This window comes from Chiloscyllium punctatum, chromosome 38 (genome assembly GCF_047496795.1).
Source record: "Chiloscyllium punctatum isolate Juve2018m chromosome 38, sChiPun1.3, whole genome shotgun sequence".
NCBI classification, from domain to species: domain Eukaryota; kingdom Metazoa; phylum Chordata; class Chondrichthyes; order Orectolobiformes; family Hemiscylliidae; genus Chiloscyllium; species Chiloscyllium punctatum.
In genome coordinates this window covers 65911684-65927275 of record NC_092776.1, presented here as the reverse complement: position 1 = coordinate 65927275, position 15592 = coordinate 65911684, and the positions used below count along the sequence as shown (strand labels likewise).

Genomic DNA, 15592 nt, shown 5'->3' with positions numbered 1-15592 from the left:
AGTGCTACTCGACATGAGTCATCTTCACTGCCTTAGTCTCATTTCCCATTCTATCTATTTCTCTGTCTACTGAAGGTAATCAGGATGTTCCTGACTTAGCTGAATTCCTAATTCTCGTCCATTACGACATTGAAGACAATTGATCAGCTAGAGAGAGATGGAGAGTGAGATCTGGAGCTTCCAGTAAATGCTGCAGCCGGTAAGATCACTCACAGAAAACAGCACAGGGAGGAGTTAGTGGTCTTCTGTGTTCAGACCCGGAAGACAGGACATAGACACAGTGCTGGGCAAGGAACATCAACATTCTAGGCTTCATTCCCACCATCTTATGGGAGTCCTGCTCTCACCTCTGCTGTGCAGATCCTCACTGAGACAGCACAGAGGATCTCAGGCATCAATCCTGGTCCATGCTGTATTGATGACCTCTGAAATATCCTCCAGTCCCAATAATACGTCCTTTGTTTGGAATCTTCTCTAATCCACACAATGCTCTCTGTCTCTGTCAGGTTCTCCAATCCCTAACACCCTAATCCCTAATTTTTTCAGTGGATACTAAATTCCTTCATCGCTGTAAACCCCGACAGTGCTGTGTATCCCTGTAAGCTCCTCCTATCAACACCACCGTCCATGTCAATGTGTTTGTCTTTAACGTCTTCATCTGTCCCTATCTGTGTAAACTTCTCCAGCTCCTACAATCCTTCCTTAGCTGTGAAGAATTGTAATCTCCTTATCCTTCTCCAATTCTTCATTCTTAGCCTATTTGAACTTCACCCTCAACCCCCCCCCCCACCCCCACTAACCCTCCCAACCAACGGAACGTCTTTTAGTTTGTGCAACCGTCCCCATCTGTATAACTGTCTCCAACCCAGCAACCTGGCATTGTCCATTGTTTTCCTATCTACGTCGCCTCCAGAGCCTAGAAGCCCTCTCAAATCTTTAAATGTCTTCAGTCACGACAACCTTTCATATCTCTGTTCGTATATACAATGCTCTTCTCCCTGAAACACCCTGAAACTCCCAGACAACTATATACCAGTGAGCCTAACGTCAGTGGTGGGCAAATTGTTGGAGGGAATTCTGAGGGAAAGGTTGTACATGTATTTGGAAAGGCAAGGACTGATTCGGCATAGTCAACATGGCTTTGTGTGTGGGATATCGTGTCTCACAAACTTAGTTGAGTTTTTTGAGGAAGTAACAAAGAGGATTGATGAGGGGAGAGCAGTAGATGTGATCCATATGGATTACAGTTAGGCGTTCGACAAGGTTCCCCATGGGAGAATGATTAGCAAGGTTAGATCTTATGGAATACAGAGAGAAGTAGCCACTGGATGCAGAGCTGGCTCAAAGGAAGAAGGCAGAGGATGGTGGTGGAGGCTAGTTTTTCAGTCTGGAGGCCTATGACCAGTGGAGTGCCACAAGGATCGGTGCTGGGTCCTCTCGTTTTTGTCATTTACATAAATGATTTGGATTCAAGCATCAGAAGTACAGTTAGTAAGTTTGTAGATGATACCAAAATTGGAGGTGTAGTGGACAGCGAAGAAGGTTACCTCAGATTACAACAAGATCTTGACCAGATGAGCCAATGGGCAGAGAAGTGGCAGATGGAGTTTAATTGAGATAAATGCGAAATGCTGCATTTTGGGATTGCAAATCTTAGCAGGACTGGTACATTTCATGGTAAGGTCCTAGGAAGTGCTGCTGAACAAAGAGACCTTGGTGTGCAGGGTCATTGCTCCTTAAAGGTGGAGTCGCAGGTAGATAGGAGAGTGAAGAAGGCGATTGGTATGCTTTCGTTTATTGGTCAGAGTATTGAGTACAGGAGTTGGGAGGTCATGTTGCGGTTGTACAGGACATTGGTTAGGCCACTGTTGGAATATTGCGTGCAATTCTGGTCTTCTTGCTATCGGAAAAATGTTGTGAAACTTGAAAGGGTACAGAAAAGATTTACAAGGATGTTGCCAGGGTTGGAGGATTTGAGTTACAGGGAGAGGATGAACAGGATGGGACTGTTTTCCTCGGAGCGTCGGAGGCTGAGGGGTGACCATATAGAGGTTTACAAAATTATGAGGGGCATGGACAGGACAAATAGACAAAGTCTTTTCCCTGCGGTTGGGGAGTCCAGAAATAGAGGGCATGGGTTTATGTTGAGAGGGGAAAGATATAAGAAAGACATAAGGGGCAACGTTTTCACAAAGAGGGTGGTAAGTGTATGGAATGAGTTGCCAGAGGTAGTGGTGGAGGGTGGTACAATTGCAACATTTAAGAGACATTTGAATGGGCATATGAATTGGAGGCGTTTGAAGGCATATGGGCCAGGTGCTGGCAGGTGGGACTAGATTGGGTTGGGGTATCTGTTCAGCATGGACGGGTTGGACCGAAGGATCTGTTTCCATGTGTACATCTCTATGACTATGTCTCTATGACCCTCTGTCTGTGCCTGTCAGTCTGCCTGCCTCGAACCTATATCTATCCCTATCCCTATCTCCAGACTCTAACCCAGCTCCCTATCTCTGTAAATTCCTCCAATTCCCAAACCCCTTTGTCCCACTGACATTCTTGACCAATGTAACTTTGTTTAACTCGAAAATCCTCGAGCCCCTGTAAGCTTCCCTATCTCTGTAACCTCTATCCATCTGTTCAACTCCCCACAACTGAGGATTGACTCTCTGCATTCGCCACAAGGCAGATGGAATGATAGTGAACAGGTATGATCAAACTGTCATTCTGGAGATGTGGCTGCAGAATGGCCATCGCAGGGAAGTGACTACTGAAGGGTTTGTGGGTTTGAGGCAGGCTAGGCAAAAAGCCAACAAGTTGAAGAAAGGATGAGATGAACGCGTTAAAGAGACATTCATGTGGAAGTGAAGATCAAAATTTGGAGTCTTATTTGAGTGGAGCTGAGAATAAGCAAGCAACAGCAACCATTAGCAGGAATTCTTTTATAGGAACTGACAGTGATGTTAAAGTAAATATGGTTACGGTCAGGACAATGAATATACTGGCAGCAAGGGCAGTACAGTAACTCTGTGTGACAGTGGTCTCCATCCCGATGAGATAACTAATGAGTATCAGGGCTGTAATGGATGGAATCCTGGACTGTATACAAAATGGTTTTCTATAACATCACATCAAGGAGCCATCAACTAAATTGTCTGTTACAGACCAAATTCTGTGTCACAATAAATATTTAATAATCCCATTATAAAGGTGTTTTGTGAGTAGAGACCTATAATGTTATACAGGACATTAGTTTGAGTTCAGACCATGAGATGGAGGAGCGGAATTTGGCCCATTGACGATGCTCTGCCCTTCAGTCAGATCATGGCTGAACTGATGATCCTCCACTCTATTTACCTGCCTTTTCTACAAAACCCTTGTTTCCCTGATTTATTAAAATCTGACCAGATCTGTTGTAAATATTCTCAATGACCCAACCTCGATAGCTCTCTGCAATTAGGAATTCCCACAGAGTCATTACCCTCTGAATGAAGACATTCCTCCTCATCGCCATCTTAAATGGGTGAGCCCTTGCTGGGATTTTGTGACCTCTGGTTTGAGATTCTCACACCATTGGAAGGAAAGGACGTGACAGAGATAATTATTGCAGATGACATGAAAATTGATGGAGTTGGGGTTAATGAGCAAGGAGATCCCAGGTTGCCGGAGGTTACTGATCAGTAGGAAAAACGTGCAGAGAAATGAAAAATAGAGTTTATCTGGATAAGTCTGAGGTCATGTCTCATTGAAGAAGGAAGTTAGCATACTGAGGGACATTGATACACAGAAGGATCTTGGTGCAAGTCAGTAACTCCCTGAAAATGGCAACAGAAGTGTTTCAGATGGGAAAGAAAGCAAATGGAACACTGGCCTTCTTCGATCACAACGTTGGGTAAAGTGGTTTGCATCTGATGTTGTAATTGTATAAAATGTTTGTTTGGCAACATTTGGAGTACTGTGTGCAGTTCTCATCTCCTCCCAATATGAAGGATGTGGAGGCTTTTGAGAGGGTGAGAAAGGGGTTTATCAGCACATTACCTGTGTTAGGTTTTTGAAAAGAGTGTTAGGTATAAGAGGAAATTAAACAAAGTTGGATTGTTTTGTGAGAGTATCAGAAGCTGACAGCGACCAGGTACAGGAAAATAAAATTAGGACAGGCACAGTTCATGTGGATAGTCAGAATCTCTTTTCTAACGTGTAAGTTTCAAATAGTAGAGCAGAGAGTTTTAAGGTGAGAAAGAGGAAGTTTAAACGAGATGTGTGAGGCACTTTTTTTTACCGTAGAGAGTGTAAGTTACTGAGGGAGGTCGGAGAAGCAGAAATACGAGCAAAGCATTGAAGTAGTATTTAGACAGAAACATGAACAGGGCAGAGAATAGAGAGATGTGGACCATGTGCAGGTAGATGGGACTAATTCAGAATAGCATCATGGACAGCACAGTCATGGTAAGCCGAAGGGCCTATTACTGTGCTGTACTGTTCTGTTTTCTAACTTCCCAGCATCTAACCTGTCAAAGCCTCCCAGAATCTTGAATGTTTCTTTCAATTTCTCTCTCATGTTTTCTGACCGTCAATGGGTTTAACCTCAATTGACTCCACCTCTTCTCATGAGAAAATCCCTCCATTCTCAGGATCAGCCGAGTTACCCTCCTCTGGCCTGCGTTCAATGTGACAATGTTGTTCTTTCGGGCACTTCAGACTGCTCATAATATTCTAGGTGTGGTTTGATTGTACCTTACTCTAGATCTCCCTCTTTTTTTAGACGTCATTCCCTTTGTAATAAATGCCAGCATTTGATTTGCCTTCTCTAATACATGATGACCCTGTAAGCTACCTTTTTCAGATTGATAAGCAAGATCTCCCATACCCTTTCTGCTGTCAGTCAGAAACCACATAGTGTTAGCCTGACAGTAAGTCGGGAACATGCTGGAATGTGTCAGAAAGGATATGTCAATAAACAATAACTGGACCCTTAGAAACACATTTTATACAAAAGAATTTGTCAGTGAGCCTGTTGGATTTTATTTCTTGGTGTGAATATAAATGGCAGAGTAGATAAGGGTGTCGGAGATGTGTGGTGGCACGGAGGTTATAGATTATTTGAATTTACAGAAGCCTTTGCACAAGTTTCAAGAAGGGCTAAAGAGTAACTTGGTCGAGAATATGGCCCATTAAAGATCAGTGAAGTCACCTATGTGTGGAACCAGAGGAGATGGGTGAGATATTAGACAAAATAGTGTTGTCAGAATTTACTGTGGAGAAAGCCATGGAAGCTCAGGAACTTGGGGAAATAAATAGTGATGTCTTGGAAAGAATCCTCACCAGAGAAGAGAAAGTGCTGGAACCTTAAAACAAATAAAGGTCGATCAATCCTCAGGAGCTCATTAGGTCGATCATAGAACATTGTGGGAAGCTAGGGAAGAAATTGCAGTGTCCCTAACAGAGATATTAAATTTCAACAGACATAGTGAGGTACCGGAAAACTGGAGGGCGGCAAGTGCTGTTCCATCACTTCAGGCTGCAGGGAAAAGCCTAGATATTACAGCCCAGTGATGGGTAAGTTGTTGGACGAGCTTCTGAGAGAAAGGAACTAAGTATATTCGGAAGGGCAAGGGCTGATTAGAGATAGTCAGCATGGCATTGTGAGTAGATAACAGTGTTTCTCAAACTGGATTGACACTTCAAGGAGGTGGAGACAGTGAAGCCTGCAGATGCTGGAGATCAGAATTGAGGGTGTTGCTGGAAAAGCACAGCAGGTCAGGCAGCATCCGAGGAGCAGGAAAATCAACATTTCAGGCCGGAGCCCTTCATCAGGAATGAGGAGGTTCGCCAAGAGATAGAAGGCAGAGCAGTCAATGTTGTCCACATGGACTTCAGCAAAGCATTTGACAAGGTTCCAAGGGATGTAGGACATCTAGTCAAGAGGAAGAAGGAAGCTGACTTAAGGATGAGGACGTAAGAATGAAATAGACCTCTATAGGGTTACATGGGGCAGCACGGTGTCTCCATGGTTAACACTGCTTTCTCACAGCACCAGGGACCTGATTTTAATTCCAGCCCCCGGCGAATGCATGTGGAGTTTGCATGTTCCCATCATCTGCGTGTGTTTCCTCCCGGTGCTTCGCTTTCCACCAACATCCCTAAGATGTGCAGGTTAGGTGACTCGGCCATGCTAAATTACCCATAGTGTTCAAGGAGGTGTAGGTTTGGCATTTTACTCAGGGAAAATGTAGAGTAATATGGTGGGGGAATGGGTCTCGGTGGGATACGCTTTGGAGGGTTGGTATGGAGTTGTTGGGCCAAATGGCCTGTTTACACACTGTAGGGATTCTCTGAAGGTACCAGGAAAGAACTGAAGAATGTACTTAAGACAGGTCGAAGGGGGCATGAAAAAGCTTTGTTGGGAAGGATTAAGGAAAACCGTAAGGCATTCTCCACTTACATGCAGAAAAGAGGATGGCCAGAGGGGGTGTAGGGCTGATTAGGGATAGTGGAGGGAGCTTGTGTCTGGAGTCGGAGGAGTTAGAGGAGGCCCTTAATTAATACTATGCCTCAGTATTTACTACTGAGAGGGATCTGGTTATTTGTGAGGACAGTATGAAAAGGACTGATACATGTTTACAGGTTGATGTTAAGAAGGATGATATGCTGAGCATTTTGTAAAGCATAAGAATAGATAAATGTGCTCCGCCCGAAGGGATATGTCCAAAGTTACTACCGGAAGCGAGGGAAGAGATTGTTGCGCCTTTGGCAATGACCTTTGCACCATCACTGTCCACTTGAATCGTAACAGATGATTGGAGGCAGGAAAATGTTATTCCCTTGTTCAGGAAAGGTAATAGGGATAATCTTGGGAATTATACACCCGTCTGTGGTGTGCAGATTATTGAGGAGGACTCTGAGAGACATTATTTATGATTCATAGTTTGATTAGAGATAGTCAGCGTGGCATTGTAAGGGGCAGGTCATACCTCACAAATCTTATTCAATACTTCGAGAATGTGACAAAATACGTTTATGGCTCATTCAGAAATTACGGAGGCATGGGATACAGGGAGACCTGTCTGTGGACACAATATTCCTGAATCACAGAAGAAAAAAGGATGATGAAAGATGGAAAGTATTCAGCATGGACCTCTGTGACCAGTGGTGTTCTGCAGGGATCGGTTCCGGGATCTCTGCTGTTTGTGATTTTTATAAATGACTTGGATGTGGGTGTGGAAGAGTGGGTTAGTAAGGTTGCCAATGTCATGAGGCTGGTGGAGTGGTGGATATTGTGGAGGGCTGTTGTAGGTTGCAATTAGACTTTGACAGGATGCTGAGCTGGGCTGAGAAGTGGCATATGGATTTCAGTGTGGAAAAATGTGAAGTGTTTCATTTAGTAATGTTGAAGTAGATTTTAGGTTACAGGGTTAAAGGCGGGAACCTTGGCAATGTGGAGGAACAGAGGGATATGTTGTGTTGACTTGTGTTAAGGAGGGATATGTTGTGTTGACTTTCATCACCTGGGGGATTGGGTTTTAAAGCCGTGAAGTTATGCTGCAGCTCGATAGAGCCCTGGTTAGACCCACTTGGAATATTGTGTTCAGTTCAGGTTCCCTCATTACAGGAAGGATGTGGAAGCTTTAGAGAGGGTAAAGAGGAGATTTTCCATAATGCTGCCTAGATTGGAGGGCATGTCTTCTGAAGAAAAGTTGAGGGAGCTAAGGCTTTTCCCATTGGTGTGAGGAAAGGTGGGGTCAACTTGGTCGAGGTGAACAAGATGGAAAGGCAGACAGTGAATAGTGCGAGACTTCTTTTTCGCCTGGCATAAATGGCTACTATTAGGTGGCATAATTTTAAGGTGATTGGAGGATAGTTATGGGTAGATGTCGGAGGTAGTTTTTTTACATGGAGTAGTGGTTGGCTGGAATGCACTGCCAGCTGTGGTAGTAAATTTAGATACATTAGGTACATTTAATAGACTCTTGGGTAATCACATGAATGATCATAGAATGAAGGGTACGTAGCTAGTTTGATCTTACAGTCGGATAAAATATTGGCATGACATCATAGCTGAAGGTTCTTGTGCTGTAATGTTCTGTGTTCTACCTTCCATATGGTGAACCGAGTAATAAGCTCAGATCAGTGCAAATGGATATGGCATTCAGGAGAAGCTAGTCAACTGGATACAAAATTGACTTGATGGTAGGAGACAGAGTGTGATGGGAGACATGTTGTTTTTTTTGACTGGAGGCATTTGACCAGAGGTGTAGTGGGCCCACTGTTGGTTGTCATTTGGATTAATGGTTTGGATGGGAATATTGGTCTCCTGGTAAGTAAGTTATTTGGGTGACACTGAAATTGGTGGTAAAGTGGACAGTGAAGAAGTTTATCTATGATACAACAGGATGAACAGTACTGCTGGGATAGTGGGCTGAAGAATAGCAGATTGAGTTTAATTAGATAAATGTGAAATGTTCCATTTTGGTGAAACAAGTCAGGGTGGGACTTGTACAGTTAATGTTCGGGCCCTGGATCGTGTGGTCAATCAGTGACCAAGTTTTTTTGAAAGTGGTGTCGCAGGTAGACAGGCTAGTGAATCAGGCGTTTGGGATGGTTAACTTCATTGGGCAGAGCATTGAGAGTTGGAGTTGGGATGTCTTGTTGTGGCTGTAGAAGACATTGGTGAGGCCAACATAAAAGCTTTGTTGATCAGTAGGAAGAACTGATCTGGTTCACTTACCTTCTTTACAGAAGGACATCTGACATTCTCACCTTGTCTGGCCGACTTGTGACTCGAGACTAACAACAATATGGCTGACTGTGAACTATCCTCTGGGCAATTATCAGTGGCGGCAAAGAATGCTGGTCGAGGTAGTGATATCCACAGCCCATCAATGAATAAATAAAAATATATATGTCCCTCCCTATCTCTGCAAACCCCTCCTGGCTTTGCAACACCGTTCAGGCCCTGACCACTCTGTAACACTCTCACCACCTCCAGCACCTTCACCTCTCCCTGTTCCTATTGTGTCACTATCCTGACAATGATTCCCCTTCCCACTGCCCTCCTCCAGCTAGCAGACACTTTGCAATCCCTTTAAAACTTACTGCGATAGCACTCACACTTCAGGATTTTAAGAACTTTCGGTGATCTTCTAAGCTTGATAATCTAATTTGATTCATTTTGTCCTGAGTGAGGGTCGGGTGGGAATTTCTTGCTGAGGTTTTTTCTGTTTCAATATCCTTTTGTTGAGTGATTTACATGTTCCTTCAAATGTTTTCCACTGTTCATTTACAGACACATGTTTCAGTCTGTTTCGCCTGTTTACCCTGGTCAGTTCTCCTCTCAAACTCATGTAATCGGCGATTTTTGTTTCCAGTTGTACCTTGTTTTTTCTGTGATTCACTTGAAAACTTTATATTCCTCTAAACTGCACTTAATCATAATTTTCCAGAGGATCTCTGCAGGTGACATGACTCATTCACCAAGTTTTATCGCACAATGGTCAATCTGAGATACTTACATCCCTAGCCAGTTGCACAATGAGTTATTCAAAGAAACACAAAAAAAATTCTCCAAACTCCTCTTCCAGTATCACTGTTGTCAGTGTGACTGTCGCAGATTATGCGAACGTTGAAATATCCCAAAATTATCATGATGCCTTTTTTAACAATTCCAATGAATTCCTGCTTAATGCAGTGATAAGTAATGAAATCTTGTTTGGTGGCTAAAACTGTGCTGCTGCTTGTGCCCTTGGCAAGTAGTAGCCAGGATTTACATTCAGACTGATTCTACTTCATGATCTGAGGCCAAATACTTCCTTTGTAATACGTTTGTAATCCATTAGTGTTAGCGTTGTCCATTTTGCCTGAATCTCCACAAGGTTGTGAACCTTTTGTTCACCTTGTAACCACCTCATCCTGGTGCCTAAAGCTCTTTCATCTGTGTCACAAATCCATCTACTTTATTGCAGAGACTTTGTCCATTCCAAAAAAAATACATGATTTATTCTTTCCCATAAACTCCTGTCACAAACGTATTCACTGATATACAGTTTTATTTAAACTCTGTCCCTTCCTGTTCCTTTCTGGTTGTCTTCTCTCACATTTCCATGCTGTTCCAATGCTTCACCTTTTCTCTTTGGATTTGGAAAGCTCCTTTCACCTGAACTCTGCCCCTGCATCCTCTCTGTCAGTCTTAAGCCCTGTCCATAAACCTACCGACCTGATTGGCCGGGACTTTGGTCCCATCAGCGTTCCAGTGGCACCCCAGTGCAATAGAATTGTGTTTATTCACTCGGGAGTTGTAGGTGTCTATGGCTGACCAACCTTTCTTGCCCAACCCTAGCTGCCCTTCAACTGACTAACTTGATCAGCCATTTCATAGGGTCATTGAGTTAAACACTTTGCTGTGTGTAAGTTGTGCAGACCACGTGAGAATGGCAGATGTCCTTCTGAAAAGGACAGGTGTTTGGTTTTTTGTTCATCAGCAATGGTTTCATACTTTTTATGGATTATTAATTATTATGTTTAAAATTATTGATTTCAAATTCCACCATTTTAGATGGTGGGATGCAAACCAGCCTCCCCTGAACAACAGCTGAGGTCTTGAATACATGCTCTAGCAAGAATACCACACGGCCATCACTTCGCCTGCTCACAGGTTACTCATACCTGAGCACTGATAACAGGGCATCATGAAGCATAACCCCTTCTTCCCAAACAATTGTTTGAGCCTGATACCTTCCAGCACTCTGGTGATATCACTCAGTCTCTCTCCATGTGAGATCCCTCACTGTGTGGGTCTAATTGCTGCCTCTGTCAGTGCCTCTCACTCTTGCAGTTACTCCAGATCCTGAGCCAACAGAATTCTCCACTCCAAAGAGATGAGGCAGCACAGGCCAGGGATGGTGACTGGGATTTTCCAGATCTCTGTGGGACTCAGGACCATTAGACATGTGTAGCCCTCACTACATCGGTCTAATTTCCCATCCTGTCTATTTCTCTGTCTCCTGTAGGTACTCAGGAAGTTCCCGAGGCAGTATACTTCTCAGCTTCTGGGTGTCTCGTCCATCACCACATTGAAGATGGTTGGTCAGCCAGAGAGTCAAAGGGGAGGGAGATCTGGAGCTTTCAATAAATCCTGCAGTGAGGTAAAATCACTCACAGTGCATAGAGCAGAGAGCAATGAGAGGGCTCCAAACATTTCTTAACAAGGCATGACATAGATCCAGTGCTGGAGGGGGGAGGACATTACAGTCACACCCCATTCTCAATCACTGCCCCTACTGTCAGTTTTGTTGTACTAAGACAACATCCGGAGTGTCATAGTTATCAATCCAGGCCTGTGCTGTCTTACTGAGCATCAGCAGCACAATGGGGAAAGCAGGCCTCCCATGAAAGGGTGGTAGTGCTGCCTGGGAACTTTCTGTTCTGTGTTCTCCCTCCAACACTGTATCACTGGCATGTCTCATGGTCCGATGTCTTCAATAATTTGTAACTCCTATAAAAGTTCCTGTCCCTGTGAACTCCTCCAGTCTCTATAGTCCTTCCTAATGTTTGAAATCTACTGCATTCCAGATTAACATCGCTATCTCTGTAACTTGCTTCAGTCTCTACAACATGCCTTATCTCAGTAGTCTCCTCCTCCAATGACAGAACCAAACAGAACTGAATCAGAACCGAAAGTTTGATCCAACTAATCCATGCTGACCAGTGTCCCTGAAAGAGTTGCTTTTGTCTGCATTTGAACCATATCCCTTCAAACCTTCTCCTCTCCATGTACGTGCCCAAGTGTTTTTCACGCGTTTTACTGTACATTTCCCTGGTAGTTCATTCAATATGTGCACCATCTTCTGGCTGAGAAAAGTTCTCCTCCGGTCCCTTTTAACTCTTTCCTCTCCCACCTCACATTTTTGCCCTTTAGTTGCGGACTCCCCTACCCTGGGGTAAAGATCTTGGCAATTCACCTTATGTATACCCCTCATGGTTTTATAAACCTTTATTAGGTCACCCCTCAGCCATCTAAACCCAATAGAAATATGAAGGATAATGATACAAATATCTCTGCCGTGGTAACTGCCACTACTTTGCTACAATGTGCTGGGATAAACTTGTTGAGGACCTGGGTTTTTATCTCCAGTTGTGTTTTAAGACATCTAGCACCACCTCTTCTGTAATGTGGAACTCTTTTCAAGACATCACTATTTCTTTCTCTATGTTTCCTAGTCTTTATCCACAATATGTTTGACATGAAATATTTATTTTGGATGTCACCCATCTCCTGTGGTTCCACATATGACGGGCCCTATTCTCTCTCTCGTTGCTTTTTTGTACTTGTGTGCTACAGGATATCTTTGGATTCTCCTTAACCTTTTCTGAGATCTAACTCTTTCCCCACATTTTGCTTTCCAGCTTATCTAGCCTCTCCTTTGAGTCACACCCTCCAGGAGCAGTAAAGTCTTCGTCAATCTTTACTCCGTGTACAGTTGCAGAAAAAGCTTCCGAAATCTGGATGATCTGAATTCTACGCAGTATTCAAACTGGGGACCCAGCAATGTCGGATACAGCCATATCATGGTCACCCAACGCATGTCCTCAATGCTGTGAGCCATGAGGGCAAGTAAGCCTAATGCTGCATTCACCACCCTGTCCACCTGTGATACCACTTCGAAGGAACAATGTAACTGTACCCCTTCCTCTCTCTCTGTTTGACAACACTGCCCAGGGCCCTACCATTAACTGTGTTAGTCCTCCCTTGTTTGTCTTAACTAAATCCAACACCTGAACTAAACGCTATCTTTAATTCCTTGTCCCACTGTCCCTGTTACTCAAGAGCCCCTTTGATAACTGTATTCCCTACTCACTATAACATGGATGTTATTATCCACAAACCTACTAACAGTGATTCCAATATTCTGTCTGTCTTCTTAGTCACCTCTTCAGCAAATTTAATTCATTTGTGAGACACAACTTTGTATGCACAATACTGTGCTGACTATCCGTAATCACTCCTTACTTTCTGAAATGCATGTAACTCCTATCCAACGCTTCCAACAATATTTGCACGACTGACATCGAGCAAATTGGTCTTTAAGTGTCTGCCTTTCCTTTGCAGCCTTTCTTAAAATACTGCACAACATTAGCCACCCTCCAGGCTCGCAGCTCATCACCTCTGGCTGTCAGTGATAGAAATATTTTTGTGAGGGACTCCTTAATTGCGTCCTTAACCACTTCCAATATCCAGGGGAAAAGTTGCTTAATTCCCAGAAATTGTCTTGTTTTTAAATCCTCCAGCACGTCCAGCTCTGTAATGTGGACTCTTTTGAAGATATCACTGTTTATTTCCTTGACTTACCTAGCCTTTGTCCACAGTAAGTTGTAATGTGATTTTTTTTGTTTAAGATGTCACCCATCTCCTGTGATTCCACACATTGATGGCGCCATTGATCTTTAAGGGGCCACGTTTTGTCCCGAGTTAATCTTTTTTATTAATACTCTTGTACAATATCTATGGATTTTCCTGACCATGTTTAAAAAGCTTTCTCAGGTCCCCTTTGAGGCCTCCTGATTTCCCTCTTAAGAGGGAATCCAAGCGCAATATTCTTCAAGAGGTTCCCTTAATCCAGCTGGCTATATATGACATGTGCCCCATTTGTCTTGACCATAACCTCAATACTCCCAGTCGTGCAGTGTTTCCTACTTGTGTCGGCATTGTGCTTCACACTAACAGGAATATCCTGGCCCTGAACTCTCATTTTCTCTCTTTTGAAAGCTTCCCACGTGTCTGAGGACCCTTTACATGCAAATAGCCTCCAAATATCAACTTCTAAAATCTCTTGACTAATACCTTCTGGATTGGGGCAAGGCCAATTTTGATCTTTAACTTGTAGACCAGGCCTATCAATTTTCCATAGCTGTTTTCAAGCTACTACATTTGTGGTTACTTTTCCAAAATGCTCCCCCACTAATACCGCAAGGATTTTTCCCTACCTTGCTTCACAAGGGGAGGTCACATTTTATCCCTTTCTCCAGTCGGATAATTTACATATTGACAGAGACAGTTTTTTGAACATACTGAAAAAATCGCTCACCTCAAAGCTGAGAACATATTGGCTGTCTCAGTCTCGGTTTAAAAAGTTAAAATCCCTATCATTCTTACAGATATCTGAGATGTCCAGACAAATTTGCTGCTTAATTTTCCGCTGACTGTTGGCGGCCTGTAGTACAGTCATATCAAACTGATGACACATTCTCATTTCTCAGTTCCACTCATTTATCTTCCCTGGGCGATCTCCAGGAATACCTTCTCTAAGTGCTGCGGTTATGTTTTCAGGAACCTAAACCTCCACTCCCCCTCTTCACATGCCTCCCCTTTTATCCTCCCTGTCGCATCTGTACCCTGGAATATTGAGCTGCCAGTCCTGTCTCTCCCTCTGCTGTGTTTATTTCGTATCTTTGGTATCCCAGTCCCATGCATGCGTTGAGTTCATGTGCTTCCCTGTCAGGTCTTTTACATCAAAATAAATGCAATTTAATTGATCAGTATTCCCTCATTGTCTGCTGTGCGCTTGCCTGCCTTGTCGATTGAAATGACTCTCTTGAGATTCTGTCCTAGCTTCAACTTTCAAGCTGTCGCATGGGACCATCCCCCTCACTGTGAACAACACTCTCACCTTCCATGTCATCTGCAAACCTGATAATGATACCTTCTGCATTTACATCCAACTCATTAATGTACATAATAAACAGCGATGGTTCCTGCACAGATACATCCGCTCGTGAAAGGCTTCTCATCACAAAAGCAACCCTCCACCAATTTTGGATCCAATTTGCCAACTTGCCTTGGATCCATAGGCTTTTCTCTTTTGGACCAGCCTTCTATGTGGGACCTTGTCAAAGAACTTAATGAACTCCATGTAAACCACATCATCCACACTGCACTCATCAATATTTTCAGACACCATTTCAAACAGTTAAACTGAATTTCTCAGACAGTATCAACCTCTACCAAATTGGTGATGACTTTCCCAAATCGATTCTTGCCTTTCCAAATGTTGTTACATCTTGTCCCTCAGAATTTTTTCCAATAATCTCTCTACCCCTGCTGTCAGACCATCTGCTCTGTAATTACCTAGCCGATCCCTGCTGCCCTTTTTGAACAAAGGAACCACATTAGCTATCCTCCAGTCGTTCGGCACTTCACCTGTGGCCAGCAAAGTAGTACATATATCCACCACGGCCCCAGCAATCGCCTCCGTTACCTCCCAAAGCAGCCTGGGATACATTTCATTGGACACTGCGGATTTCCCCACCTTTACACCTGCGAAAGCATTTAATGCCTCCTCCTTATTGATCTTCACGTGTTCTCGAACCTCAACATCCCATCCGAAACGGCCGGCAACAATGTCTTTCCCTTGTGTGAATACAGATAGGAAGTATTCATTGAAGACTTCACCTTCTTCCTCTGGCTCCATGCACAGTTTGTCCCTTTGGTTTCTAACAGGCCCCACTCTTTCCCCAGTAATCCTCTTACTCTAACTGTACTGGTACAATACCTTGTGGCTTTTCCCTAACAGTATTGCCAAGGATAGTTTGGGACCCTCATTTT

General features: G+C 43.6%; 1 long non-coding RNA gene across 1 annotated transcript in view; it reads left to right on the top strand.

Moving 5' to 3' along the window:
• The window catches only part of LOC140463687 (uncharacterized), a 38030-nt gene extending 23530 nt beyond the window's left edge, over positions 1-14500 (top strand). The window contains exons 2-3 of the long non-coding RNA XR_011954728.1: positions 11001-11135; positions 12397-14500. This is a non-coding gene — a long non-coding RNA (uncharacterized lncRNA). The remainder of the gene's footprint in view (positions 1-11000; positions 11136-12396) is intronic.
• Positions 14501-15592: the final 1092 nt, after the last annotated feature.